Genomic DNA, 14,985 nt, shown 5'->3' on the forward strand with positions numbered 1-14,985 from the left:
TGTTAGGACAGTTCCCCACGTCCCAACATCTTTTTAAATTAAATCTATCAAATTCAAAACTAACATCATGGTGGCAAAATTGCTTCCAGCCTTAGATCTATAGATTTTGTTAGTTTGTTCTGGAAACTGGTGACTATCTGAAGGACACTTCCTTACCTGTAACACTGAGCCAAGGCGCTCAGATCCCAAAGAGCTGTTCCCAGAATGCACTCTGCTCCAGGAAGGAATGGCTCACAGGGCAGGGGAGTTCCACTCTGTCGAGTTTCCTCTCTCCCATTCTCTGTCCTGCTGGGGCAGAGGTGGTTGGGGCTGCCTTACTGCAACATTACATAGCAAACTCAAGTCCAATGCAATCTGACTTCAAGAACGCACTCAATTAAGGTTTGTTAGAGAAATGGTTATACCTACAAATAAGTTTCCCACTTAGAAAAAAGTCCCCACTGGTCAGACTGATGGGTTTTGTGATAACACCTAACTGACCCATAAACACTCTTTCATTGCCAACTGTCTGGACTCTGCCGTTGGCTCATGTCACATCCTGGCTTCACTTGGAGCCAGAGACTTTAAAAAAAATCTGAACTGCTATTTGCCAAAAGAATATAAACTTTTCCTATGTGTCTAAACAAACATAATCCAGTGACAATTTAACAGGCATTTCAAACCATGGGAAAAAAGCTTTGGAAACTCGCAGAAGAATTGAAAAAGAATTCTGTGAGATAGCTGAAGAAAACATGAAAAATGTTGACTCCATTAATTTGTACTTCTAGAAGTCTTGAAGTCTAGAAATATGCATCTTTCATTATTATCGATCGTCCCGTTATCCATCCGCCTTGCTGCCCCCATTCTTAGCCAAACCTCCCTCATTAAACTGGTGATACTGTGTTCATGACCGAGGTTGGCATGGCACCTGACACCAGCTGTTCAAACACTGGGGGAAAGATTAAACAAACAAACAAACAAAAACCCACTCGACTCCAAGAAAGGAGTGCTTTGAGATTACAAGTGAACAGAGGTTAGCTGGCCTTACAATTTGATCTATCTTTTCACAAAATTCATAACATTTCTAAGCATGTAATCCTATTATTTCTGTGCCTAAATGTTTCATTTATTTAATATTTCCATAAAGATTTAGGATTAAAAAAATTGCATTGTCCTGGATAATTTTTTGCAATTAATGCTCTCAGAAATTTAAGAAGAAAATATTGCTCCTGTTCCTGAGTTATCTTTCTTTAACAAAGGTATCTTGAAATAACAACTGAAACGTATATTCCCTTCTAGAGTTTCCAAGTTATTTGCAAATAGATTCTCCGTTTCTCCTCACAGACACCTTAGCAGCTGCTTACCACATGTCACTGCGGGGACAGTTGGATATTAGGGTTTGGAGAACTGCTTAGGTAGATACAGTCTTTCTTTGGAGACTCAGCTCTGCCTGGCTCTTGGAACCCCTCCACACCCCACAGCATCTCTCACTATGTATCCCAGCTCAGTCTCTGTCATTCTTCAACACTTTTTGTCTGGTTCAACCATTTTTTTCTTGATGTCTCCTGAATCCATATACCCTTTCTCTTTGGGTGTCTTTGCTCCTGGTCCCCAAACCTGGAAGACTGTAATACTTCCCCATAGCCTCTACAAGCTCCACCCAGCCTACAGGAAGCCTCTCTGGTCCTCCAACCTCCAAACAGTCTTTTCTCTATGGTCTTTCCCAACTGGACACATATGGGATCACAGAAGGGATACAAACATGACCTTGCATTTGGAATATTTTTATTTTCAAATCAGGTTCACATCCAGTATCTCAAATGCTCCTTACAACTATCTTGGGACACAGTGTAAAGTAATCTTCACTTTATACAGAAGCTACTGGGTTATGGAAAAGGTGACTGTCTCTCTAAGATCCATAGTGCCACAGTCAGGAATCCAGGGTAAGCCTGCCACCCTATAGAAATCCTCACAACTCAATGAAAGAACAGTGGCCTAGTTTCTTTAGAGAGACAGAGTGCCTGAGCCCCCATCTGAGGTCATTCCCCACTTCCTTGAGCACCCCAGTACAGTACAACCGTTAGCCAGTCCTGGAAAGATCTAGAAGAGAGTAGGAAATGCTCTTACCCCAAATCTAATCTTTCCAAGGTGAATTAAAGAAATAAAGACTACATTCAGAGACCAAGAAAGAGTTCTTCTGTCCTCCCAAAATAGATGGAACATGTTCTAGATTTCTAAAATTTGAAACAAGAAATGTATTGCATTGATCAACAAAAAAATTTACAGTTTAAAAATTAAAACATGAAAATTATTTTTTCCAGTGGTCAGGTCTTCCAAATGGCCACTCCATGCCCGCTCCCCTGGAGTCAGGCTCCGCTTTTCTTCTGTGGAGCCGCTAGACTGCAGAGCATGCACGGCCAAGGAAGCGGTCTAGACACGACCATCACCCAGGCAGCTGTTCCAGGGAGCATCCAGCTGCTGGAAGTTCCACACATGCAAGGGTCAGGGGATGGAAATCCCCACAGCTAGTTTGCCTGGGAGCCCCTTCCTGGGGGGAGCTGAGGATCTAGGAGGAAATCTGACTGTAGCAGAATCATCGAGAACACAGCTGGGCTCCCAGAGGCACCTGGGGCAGCTACACAGCACTGTGACTCAGACAAGTGGCTCTGTCTCTCCCTCATTTTCCTTCCCTCTTTTCCAATTTATTCACAGCACAGGAAAGAGATGCTTGGACACCATCTTGAATCACAGACACAGCAAGCACATCTATTTAATCTGATCTTTCTTAACAGCACGAAGGGGGGAAACAGAAGGCCAGAAGCTAATAAACAGTCTCACGGAAGAGGGGAAGGGAGGAGAGAGACAAAGACGATATTTTATTACACGAGACAGCAATTTGAACAACTTTAGCCATGTGGGTCCCCTTCCTGGTGGACAGCCCAAACCCAACACTGCGTCTTGACCAGGAGCCTTTGCATTGGCTTTGTTTTCATAACTTTATCAGTTGGGCTCTGATTATAACAGAATACATATTCATTATGGAACATATAGCAAATAGTTTTCCAAACAATAAAACTATTCTCAACAGTCAATGCTGCTATTAATACTCATGGCTTTCCACTCTGGAAAACAGCATGGAGGTTCCTCAAAAAGTTGAAAATAGAGCTGCCCTATGACTCAGCAATCGCTCTACTGGGTATTTACCCAAAAGATACAAATGGAGTGATCCAAAGGGACACATGCACCCGAATGTTTATAGCAGCAATGTCCACAACAGCCAAGCTATGGAAAGAACCTAGATGCTCATCAACAGATGAATGGATAAAGAAGATGTGGTATTTATATACAATGGAATACTATGCAGCCATAAAAAGAAATGAAACCTTGGGGCGCCTGGGTGGCTCAGTGGGTTAAGCCTCTGCCTTCAGCTCAGGTCATGATCTCAGGGTCCTGGGGTCGAGCCCCACATCAGGCTCTCTGCTGAACGGGGAGTCTGCTTCCTTCTCTCTCTCTGCCTGCCTCTCTGCCTACTTGTGATCTCTCTTTCTCTCTGTCAAATAAATAAATAAAATCTTTTAAAAAAAAAAAGAAAAGAAATGAAACCTTGCCATTTGTGACGACACGGATGGAACTAGAGGGTATTATGCTGAGCGAAATGAGTTAATCAGAGAAAGACAATTATCATATGATCTCCCTGATATGAGGAATTTGAGAGGCAACGTAGGGAAGGACTTGGGGGGTAGGGAAGGAAAAAATGAAACAAGATGGGATTGGGAGGGAGACAAACCATAAGAGACTCTTAATCTCACAAAAAAAACTGAGGGTTGCCAGGGGCCAGTCAGGGGGAGAGGATGGTTGGGTTATGGACATTGGGGACAGTATGTGCTATGGTGAGTGTTGTGAAGTGTGTAAACCTGGTAACCCTGATAACCACAGACCTGTACCCCTGGGGCTAATAATACATTATATGTTAAGAAAAAAAATACTCGTGGCTTTCCTTCCATTTTTTTCCCCATTTCTTACAGGGTTGGAATCAGAGTTTTAATTTGGTAACCCGATCTTTTCACTGAACATACCGCATGATTTCGCCCAATATTTGCTAAAATACAGTGCCTACGAATAGCAGCACGGTGGCTGTGTGCCCCATAATCCCTTTCCTCTGTTCTCCCTTGTTGTGTACATGGCTCAACCAGCAACACTGTCAGACCTGGGACCCTAGGCCAAGTTGTGGAAAGGGCTCTTTCTTTTCTCCCTGCTTATTCTCCTCCAGACATCACCCAAAGCCCACTGTCTGTGATTTTTCTGGGGCCCCTCTTTCCATGGACTCCTTGACTGCTGTGGGGAGAGCGTGGATCAAGACCAGAAATAGACTGTGCCATGGTTTCCAATCAGGATCCATTGAAAAAAATGAAGTCCATACTGTCCTGAAAAACCCAAAGTACGTGGTTAGCCATGCTGTTTCACCTCCTGCAAAACGGGAAAAACATATTCACTGCACACACTCGTAGGGAGGGTTAGCAACAATATCGGAAGCACATGGCACAGACCAGGTTTTGAAAAAAATTGGTGGGGTGCCTGGGTGACTTTAGCACTGGGCTCTTGATTTGGGCTCAGGTCATGATCTCAGGGACGTGAGCTCAAGCCCAGTATCGGGCTCTGTCCTGGGCGTGGAGTCTCCCTCTCCCTCTGCCTCTCCCTGCAGTGAGCGCTCTCTAAGACACTACACAGATCTTTTTAAAAAATTGGTTCTTATTACTTCATGTCTACATTTTTCTGTCTTCGGTATGTTTAACGGGTGATTTCTAACAGGTATGACAGATACTTCAATAGGATGAATTACATTTTGCATGAAAGAATGACATTTCCGAAAAGGGAAGGGGGAGATCTTTCTTGAAAGAAGCTGCCAATGAAACCGAGGCCACATTTGTTTTACTTGGGTCCCTGCAGCTGCGATTTCCAAGCTACAGGGTAAAAAGTTAAAAGCGCTCTCGATTCCCCTGCCGGCCCTCTACCACACCCCCACTGGCAACATAATTCTTGGTGAGGAAGAAAAAATAAATCTATAGTTGCCTTGAAAAGCATTCATGCAAAATAAAGCCCAGATTCATAAGTAATCGGACTTGTGCATCACTTCTCAAAACAGTATCCTGTTACGAGCTAAAGCAAACCGCGGTTTCAACCCCGAGAACTGACAGGCGGTTCAGAGGGCAGATTGGAAAAGATTAAATATTTGTGTAAAATGCCACATCCCCCTTCACAAAGAGCCGCCTGAGTCTGGAATAAAAGGAAATGGGCATCGGAGGACAGGGATCCAGGAACTGAGAAGAGCGTCTTATCTTTCCAGAGGAAGGACTGATACTGGAGCAGTCGGTGGGGAAGGGGAGAGGGGCAGAAATGAGGCGGAGGCGGGTGCCAGCGCTCAGATCACTGCATGCCTGCGCCTAAGGCTGCACTTTTGACCCGTGCAGTGGCGTCCCGCCACAGGGGCTCAGGGGAAGATGGAAACAGGATGGTGAGAGCTTTGAGGCTGCCAGGCTGTGGTGACAGAACGCAGGAAAGAGGCATGCTCAGAGAAACCCACAGTCTGAGCAGTACTACATTAATTTGTAAGGGTGGGAGGAGACAAAGGTGGCCTGGGGCTGAGGCCAGCGAAGCACACTGTGCAAACTGGCAGTCCAAAGGCCCACTGGTGGAGCAAAGGACAGACCAGGAAAGGGAGGAGTGGGGGTTAAGAAAGTTGTTTAAAAACAGCAGTTTCCAGCTCTGCTGACAGTCTATCAAGGCTGAATTCTGCCTCTGAGACGTTTTGGTGTCTCCAGGAACTTCGAATTAAAAAAAGGAAAAACCTCATACAATAGTGCATTCTGTGAAGGCAGTAGGGAGATTGCTGATAAGATGAAAATCTTTTAGGAATTGGGATTTTTTTTTTTCTTTCCGTGGATTTTGGAGCTCCAAGAGCCCCACCACGAAGACTAACACAGGGCACACCCCAGGAAAAAACAGTGCCGGGAGCCTCAGAACATAGTTCAAGGAGAAGGAGAGACCATGGGAAGCATAGCCTGTGGTCCCATGGGCTGGCTCAGACAGCGTTAGATCAGTGGTTCTCAACCCTGGCTGACGCATCCGGAAGCTTTTTTAAAAAATGCCAATACCCAGGTCTGGCTCTCTTGCATTAAACTGGGCTCCCTAAACTTGGAACCCTTAAGTGGGTATTTTTTTTTAAACTCCCCAGTTCGTTTGAATGTGCACCCAGGACCACGAAGCCTAAGCAAAAGATTTTCAAAGGGACTTGCTGTTGTACCCAGTCTCCCAACGAGGGGGAAGAGTATCAAGTACCCCCATCTTCCAGCTGTATCCTGGGTCCCCAAGAAGTCATGTGCCTTGGGAAGGCTTAGAACCAATCCCAAGATCTGAGGAGCTGAACCTAGTCATCAGAGCAGATGCAGGGGGAAGGAGATAGAAATCATCCAGCTGCCAACAAATGTTTAAACCACCATGATGTGCCAGGCTCTATCTATAAAGGGGACATAGATGTAATAGCAGGAGATCCCAAGGCTCTGAGTGTCCTGGGTAGGGAAGGTTGACCGAACCGTGCATAGCCTGCAGTCTACAAGCATAGAGAAGGTTAAAGGACCATTTTCAAGAGGGTCTATATATAAACGAAAATATTAAATAAGCACATGTCAAAGATTTTATTCAACTCTTAATTAATGAGAAAATAAGACCGGTTGAAAGCAATTTGAAGAGCTACGTATTTACAGGCAATTTACAAAAGGAATATTATGGTCAGATTGCTGGGTTAAATCCAAAATTAATATCTTAAAGGAAATAAATGATATCTTTTGGGGGCTTTTTCTTTTTCTTTTCTTTTCTTTTCTTTTTTTTCTGCCAAATTACTTACCTTTCTACCAAAGAAAAATCTACAACTGAATAGGTAACTTCACTGAGTCCGGGAATTTTTGAACAACAGTGAGCAGTGAGTTGAAGAAGCACATTGTCCTAGATAATCCTCAGGGAAGCTCTTGTCCTCTAGGACAGTGCAAGGACATGCTGCCCACTTGTCAGCCTTATTTCCAAGTTTTCGATCATTTTTCTTGATAGCAAGGGGCAGGTGGCCAGACTGCAGGTCCGGGGAATGAAGGCTGAGCTGATAGCTTCCCAGTCCCTCGAGAGAGCCCGGAGTCCACACCGCGGTGCACCCAGCTGCGGCCACTGACATTCCCCCTGCCTCCAGCTTCCCGTCCAGCAGCCATCACAACTCACACCTCCATACCTTGGGTCAACCGTCCAGCCCAGACTCCAGTGCGACTGAGCCGAGAGCTTTTAGCAACACGCGTGCAGGGGCCCCTTACCCCAGACGCCCTTACTGACCTTAGCCGCGACAGGCATCAGCACGTGTTGAAGCCACCTGTGCCTCCGACGGGCAGCCGGGGTGCGGATGCTGCCCCGCAGGGGACACAGCCGCCACGGGGTACGGCCAGAACAGGAAGAGGATTGAATCCAGAGGTCCTGGGAATGGGACTGCCTCCCCCCCCAACCCCTCCACACTGCCGGAGGGTCTTTTGAGACCAAAATGTGAGCAGGCTTTGGAAGCCCCATCTTAGATGTAGTACCATGGTTGGCCAAGCAGTCCTGGAATGGTTTGTATCTACTTTCTCACCTACTTTCCCACCTAGCACTTGGGCCTGAGTCAAACCTGAGTATCAGGGCCACAGCGATGATTGAACTGAATTGGTCAAATTAGGAGAACAAAAAAAACAAACAAAAAAATCAGGTAAGCACTACCTCCTGCTGGGTATTTTAAATGCTCCTCCAGCAGGTCCTAGAAGAGCTTAGTGCATTCAGAAATACTTAGGAAGCATAGCTCACAGCCTGCGTACATTTTCAAAACTTTCTCTTTTGTGTCTTCTTTATAAATGTGGCAAATGCACCCTGAGAAAGCAGCTGAGCTCCCCAAGTCCCTGGCCATGGGTGAATAGGAAGCTTGGGGCACGTACTTCCCTGGTTAGTTATGAATGAATCTCTTAGGTTTGAAAGCGCTTTCACCACTTAAGGAGGTCTTGCTGTCTTGAATGGCAGAATGGTGTGAATGAACTCCGCCATCCAGGCAGTAGCCTGGATGAACAAAGAAAAGGAAAGAGGTAGAGAAACAACAGCTAAATTCTCAAAACACCCTGCCACATTGAACATAAAGGAGAGCACGGGATAACAGTTGGCCTGCTGGGCAATCAGTGTTCCTTACGTGGCAGATTTATGGGGCATTGCAGAGTGATAATGATGAGGATGATTAATAATAATAATCATCAATAAATGTTCCGGTATGTGAGGAACACAGCTAAGGACCTTCCATACATATTGGCTAACAGAATCCCCTTGACGACCCTATGAAATCAATATGATTTTCAGTTTACAAGTAAGAAAATTAAAGTTGAGAGAGTCTCATACACTCGCCCAAGGTCATACAAGTTAGATAATCAGTTCAAGTCGAGGTCTTTCTTACACTCAGCCCCTGCTCTTCACCATTGCACGATACTTTCTGAATATGCATCTCGGAACACGTCGACTAGAATGTCGGTTTCCTATTCCCCAGAAAAGGTTAACAAATTCCACCATGGGAAGAAGACAGAGTCCTGTTTTTCTCTGGGTACGTCCCCTCCCAGTTTCACAGAATATGTAAGAGATAACCTAAGGTCAGGCCACAGGAAGAAGGGACTAATGGAAAAAATCTAAATTGATCAAGAGACAATTGGACAAAACACCTTTTTAAATTCACAAATTTTTCAGAAAGTTCAGAATCTTAAAATCTCTTAGCAAGTACAAAACAATAAATGTGTTAGCAAATTTTCACTCTGAAGGAAGGACCTAATTTTCTCCGATATATTCCTGACTTCCCCACCTTCTGACCTGGGAATTTCAACTCTGTACAGGCATGGGGTAATACACCCGGTCGGCTTCTTGTTAACTTCTCTGTCTTAGCGAGCAGCCATGGCATCTTCAAACTACTACAAAAGTCTAAAAGGCAAAAGAGAGGAGGAGGAGGGCAGAGACGTTCTGACTCAACCACTGTATCAGAACACCAAAAAAAACGATACAAACGAGGGTCAGGAGCGTGACTGTCTAAAGTGAGACAGAAGCTCCTAAAAGTTCTGTAAAGAGGGCGTCAGTAGCACTTGTGGGCTTTTTGGAAAACGCCCAAACTTGGGATCTCCTGTTTCCCGAGAACAGAGCTATTTCCTACCTAGGACTCCGTGACCCCCGGTGCCAAAAGCCCATTAGAATGTGACTTACGTCCTGCATTTGACCCATCCGATCCACATTTTTCCCGTGAGTTAATAATATGACCCCTGCGAGGGGTCTTGCTGTGTGTACTGAAACTGTTTGTTAACTCTTCTATGGACTGCTGGGTTCCGTATTTAATTTCCAGGAGGAATTTCAGAAGGTCAAAGCCCCCATCGGTGAAGAATGCCACGTGAGTAATGAAACAAGGCAGGCAAGTTCACCCGGGAGGAGATGGCAGTCTTTAAGCGTGGTTGACAAAAGACCTTTAGACCGTAGACCTTTGGGGCCTGGGGCGGAGTGAACAGAGAAGAAAATGAGCTCAGGGAGAGGGATCCTTAAATCAGTGGGGAAAAGCAAAACATCTGATAGCCAGAGTCACAAGCTACTGGCACATTTGGTTTCCATTAATTGTACAAGCCGTGGTTTGGGTTGTTACTGTCAATGTTGTGCGTGTGCACTGGGTTTAATGGCAGCCGCGGCAGAGGCAGTAATAAAGATGTAGTGGAGTAAGTGTGTGAAGGAATTAAAGCTACAACTTACCAGGGTGTGCAAAAAAAGAAATCCAAGTATTTGCAGGTCCCCGGCTCTCCGAAGAAGCCTGTGGTTTCCCACACTTAACAGAGAGAGCCCCACAAGGCGTCAGCTTTCTCATTTCAAAGTCAAAGTCATCCAAAACCAAACAGCAGCCTCACAGCGGAATGGTTTCTCTCGGATTTACACATCAGTTTCTCTTTGTGTTGATTTAGCAGCGGTCATCCTTGGCTGTACTTTGCAGACAAGGGTCTCTTCCTGCTGGTCCCTGGGACGCTGTCAGCCCGCCTAGGGTAGAGCGGTGACAAGACACTCTGTGCTCAGTCCGAAGGCAGAGGAAATTTCCGGCACTTTCTCAGATTTCTGTTTTGTAATGTCAGTCCCAATACTGTCATGTAAGTAGTTCTTCTTCAGGTTAGTAATAAATGATGTGGCTTACTGGACATGGGGAAGGGAGGAATTTACCAACTGGCATATTCCATGTGTGCATTTCTGTGACTGGAGGTCAGAATGTCTAAGCTACATGAACTTCTGAGGCTGCAAAGAGTCTATGGCAGCTGTCCCCAAATCACTGGAGGTAAGATAAGATAGTAACTGTTGGGGCACCTGTGTGGCTCGGTGGGTTAAGTGACCGACGCTTGATCTCAGCTCAGGTCCTGATCTCAGGGTCATGAGTTCAAGCCCCAAGGTGGGCTCCATGCTGGGCATGGAGCCTGCTTAACAGAAAGGAAGGAAGGAAGAAAGAAAAAATAATAATAATCACTTCTTTACGGAACTTATAATGTTAGGCATTTTTCATACATTAGATGCCTACTTCTACTCTCAACTCCAGGCCCTCCCTCGGCCTTCCTTTTCTCCAAGACCTGATGTGATGCTAAAAGGGAACCTCCTGAGTATTTTTTTTAAACAGTTGCTTAGTGGATGCGGAACCTATGCTAGTCAACCTTGGCAAAGTCGTCTGTTTCTTTGGTTTATAGCAGCAGTGTGGAAAGACAGTTTGGAACACGGGTTACTGTAATATTTCTCAAGGAAGCTGTCAGTACCTAAAATCCTGGGAACTGCCATTCTGCCGGTAGGCTTTCCAAATATGAAGAGCGATGCTGGGAGCAGAGGGAATGGCTTGCTGCGTTCCTGAGTTAGCTGCCCCATGTCACTCCCGGAGTTGACTGACTCTGCAGAAACTCACCAGCCCTTGCTGCCTGCGCAGCAAACACCGCCCACATTTCCGTCCCCCGACCTCCTCTTGTTTTCCGGAAAGCCCCTTGGCTCTCACATATTCCCAACCAATCCTGCATAACTGCATAACTACCACTTAAGAGAAATTTAATTTTCTACTCAGGGTGTTCACCTCTCTTTGAAATAGATGTTAGGCACTCTGCTTTATAAATTCTCCCCAAATCTCAAAAGCACTCTGAGAGCCCCTGAGAATAGAGCATCTACATAATTCCTACCCTGAAAGACATGGTGTCCCCTCTTAGGTCAAGAGTTGATAGCACCTATGTGGTCCTTGATGATAGGGATTTACATGTCTTCCGCTGTGTCTTCCGCTGTACCCGGCATTGAGTAAGTACTGGGTAGGGTTTGTTGATCCTGCGTTGGGGTGTGTATGTGCGCTCACATGCACAAAAAAATGGGGGCGTGTTCAGCTGTGAAGGCAGGTGGTGAAAAGAGAAACCCAAAGAATTAGATCATTTCTATAATCAGTGTTGTTTACTATTTATTACCAAGGGAAAATACAGTAGTGATAAAGAAAGCTTTCTGATTATAGGGGAGAGTAATACTATGTATCTTAGGTTTTCTCTTTCTTTTCTTTTTTTTTTTTTTTTTGGCCAATGTAACATTTAGACACACTCACATTTTTGCCTTCAGTTGCCATTATCAGTAAACAGCTGTTGAAAGACTTTTTGGACAACCTTTCTAAAGTCAATGTCTTTCAAAAGACCCACTTCTCTTCCATCCTTTCATTTGGCAGGCCAAGGTCAAAGGAACATGGAGTGTGTGTGTGTGTGTGTGTGCGCGCATGTCTCCCTGTATTTTCCCATCTCATCCCTCCTTCTCTTTCCCCCTTTTCCTTTCCTACCCATTATTATACACACATTCAGGTTTGTCAGCCAGTGGGCATTGAAATACTATGTCCCTGCATATTTGTATAAAATAATCCAACTGAGAGGCACCTGGGTGGCTCAGTGGGTTAAGCCTCTGCCTTCAGCTCAGGTCATGATCCTGGGGTTCTGGCTGCAGGCAGCCTACTTCCTTTAGCCTGATATACCCTAGAAACGTTACTGCTCTCTCTGTATGCCAGGAGAGGCTTGGGAAACATCAGTGCAGCTCTGAAGTGAAATTCTTCCCTGTGATCATCACCATCTAACACGGGATACTGTGAAGACAAGTGAAGAGACTAGAGTCCCACTTGTGTTGTCATTTTTGGCTATTTCATTATTTACATCTCTAAACTTCTCTATTAGCCTATAACCTTTCAGATCTGTAAGAAAAAAGCATAGTTTACTTACAACCATGTCAAATTTTTACGGCCATGTCCAACTGAGCCACAAGGAATCTAAGGTTACTAGCTAAAAACCACAGTCGCTTCTGCAGGAAGAGAGGTCTAGAGCCAAGATGGATCTGACCAGGATTGTTCCAGATCCAAGATGGATCTGACCAAGTTGGCAAGAGACAGAAAAGGGGACGGAAGGAAGAAAAGTGCTTCCTTTTGCCAACTCCTCAGGGTGTGAACTTAATTCCGGGAGCGGGAGGTTCATCTGTAAGTTGAACTCCTTTAAATCTAAGGTCTGATCTCAGAGTTGTAGCAACTGTTTTTGAATTTTCAAAAGACTCACCAGTGACTAGTGGTCCAGATGGGACTACTGCCATGTAAACTCTTGAAGATCACCCAGAAATGATAACTGACTGGGGTGGGGTGGAAATGCAGTCTCAAAAGAACTGTCCAACCAGAAGCTCAGGAGGTGACCTGACCTGGGATCAGGGTCTTTGTGGATAGAGTGACTGTAAGGATCTGGAGATGAGATCGTGCTGGATTAGGGTAAGCCCCAAATCCAATGATGACTGTCATTCTAAGACACAGACAGGGATCAGACACAGAGAGCCCAAATGCCCAAGGCCATGGGAAAGCAAAAGCAGAGACTCTGCAGGAGACTCTACAGCTTCAGGCCAGGGGACACTGGAAGATTCCAGAAGCCGCCAGGAACTAGAGGGCACCTGGGACAGATTCTCCCACAGAGCCTCCAGGCGTCCAAAGTTTTGGCCACTGATGATCGCACGTGGAACCCTATCAGACTATGAGCTCCCAAAGGCTCGTAGGGTCTCTTTCCTGCGGCACTCTTGGCCCCGGGCACAGGTTTAAAGAATGATGGGATAAGTGAGTGAGTCCACCTTGCCTAATCCTGGCTCAGCAGGGGATGGCTGATCTTCTTTAGAAGGTGTTCGGTGGAAAGTCACCAGCACGGTCATTTCAAACGTACACATATGGCTCCCCAGCCTGGGCTCAATCCGTCAGGACCCCCCTCAAGTGGTGGTAAGCACCAACCCAGGCTTTCTCCGGCTCCGTTCCACAGGGAAATGCTTGGCTGATGAACCCACAAGCTGCCTCGCCCTCAGGGGCCCACGTAAGCCCGGGGGAGCTCGTACGGCCATCCCAGCCGGCAAGCCTGGAAGTCTGCTCTGTTCTACCCAGGCCAGAATCACACTACCGCCTGGAATGTGTGTGCCTTTGAGACAAACCCTGGATCCTTCCTAACTGTACAGCTGGGGGATGTTTAAGCGTCCATGCCCTTTTGCTGGTAGCGCGGCTCTTGTAGCATGATCACAGCTGGCAGCAAATTTCCGTACTGCGGTTGTACACCTGTGGCCTAGACAGTGACTGCTCTGAGACCAGGGTGCCTGGCCATTTCGGGGTAAGAACATCAGCTGCCGGTTCTGCTCGAGGAAGGGTTGGCTATTCAGACTGAGAAGACTCTGGCCAAATAGGGTCCTGGGGCGGACTCCTGGGGAAAGGCCAGGAGACAAGGCCTTTGGTTAAGAAAACCAACCCAGCCTTTCTGCCGCAGAGATGCCAAGCCAAAGCTCAGCCTGCTTCCACGAACGCTTGGATTAAACCTCGGGGCTCAGCGGCCATCCACAGGAGCCGGCAGGAGGAAGCTCCAGCCCTAGGCGGGGTCGTGTTCAAATCTTTAAGACCTGGATTTCGCTTTTGTGCAAATGCAACACAGCTAGCATTCTAAGCCGACAACTGATGTGCGCCAGAAGTTGAAAGAGGGAAGAAGGACAAATACCTTTGGGTCAGACATTCAAATACATTGCAGAGGTCAAGCAGGGCCGTGAGGATATTGACCATAACTGAACGTAACATTTGCGCCCCATGGTCTGGTCTTACAGAATCTCACAGCGCTTGTGGCCTTCCATACCAAAGTCAGAAATGAATGACAAGACCCCCGTACAGAGTACCTATCAGTCAACACACCTGTATTCAATGCCTGCCATGAAAGGAGAGTTTGAGACCAACCCAAGCTTTGAAGTTTTGTCATGACAAATGGTGTCAGCTGGCCGTGCTCTCTCCCACATCACAAACCCCTCTCTTCTCATCTCCATCTATTGGAATCCTACCCAACCTCCAAAGTCCTGTCAAAGGCAGCCTCCTCTGTGAACCTCTTTTGAATCCATCCCCAGCCCTGTCCTCACAAATATAATCTTTCCTCTCTTGGAACCTCTCAGAGCATCTAGTTTCTGCTTCTACAACGATACTCATCAGAACCTGCTTTGGAGAAGTTCTTTTCAGAAGAGTCACATTCCCAGCAAAGCTGTAAATCCCTTGAAAGCGGCACCATGCTTAACACTGTAGCTTCTGCAATGCTCAGCACAAGGCCCCACAGAGCAGCTTGTAAAATGCATTTATTTAACATTTTTCAACTGTCTATTAAGGTGAAGATTGGAGGTGATGAATGAATGTTTTTCCCATTTGGAGTGGTTCTCGTCCTCCTAGGATGCTTTTTAAAGGACACACACACACACACACACACACAGCTCTAAGAAGACAAAGCAGGTACAAAAAGAGGAGTTAGAGTAACAGAGTATGGGAACTAAAAACACAATAATCAGTGGGCCCCCAAAACAGAAATTAAAGTTTCGTTGTTATCAGAATGTTTTCCTTATTTGTATTGCAAGTTAAAATTACTAGATAAT

Source organism: Enhydra lutris, unplaced genomic scaffold (genome assembly GCF_002288905.1).
Source record: "Enhydra lutris kenyoni isolate GAN:26980312 unplaced genomic scaffold, ASM228890v2 scaffoldscaffold99, whole genome shotgun sequence".
NCBI classification, from domain to species: domain Eukaryota; kingdom Metazoa; phylum Chordata; class Mammalia; order Carnivora; family Mustelidae; genus Enhydra; species Enhydra lutris.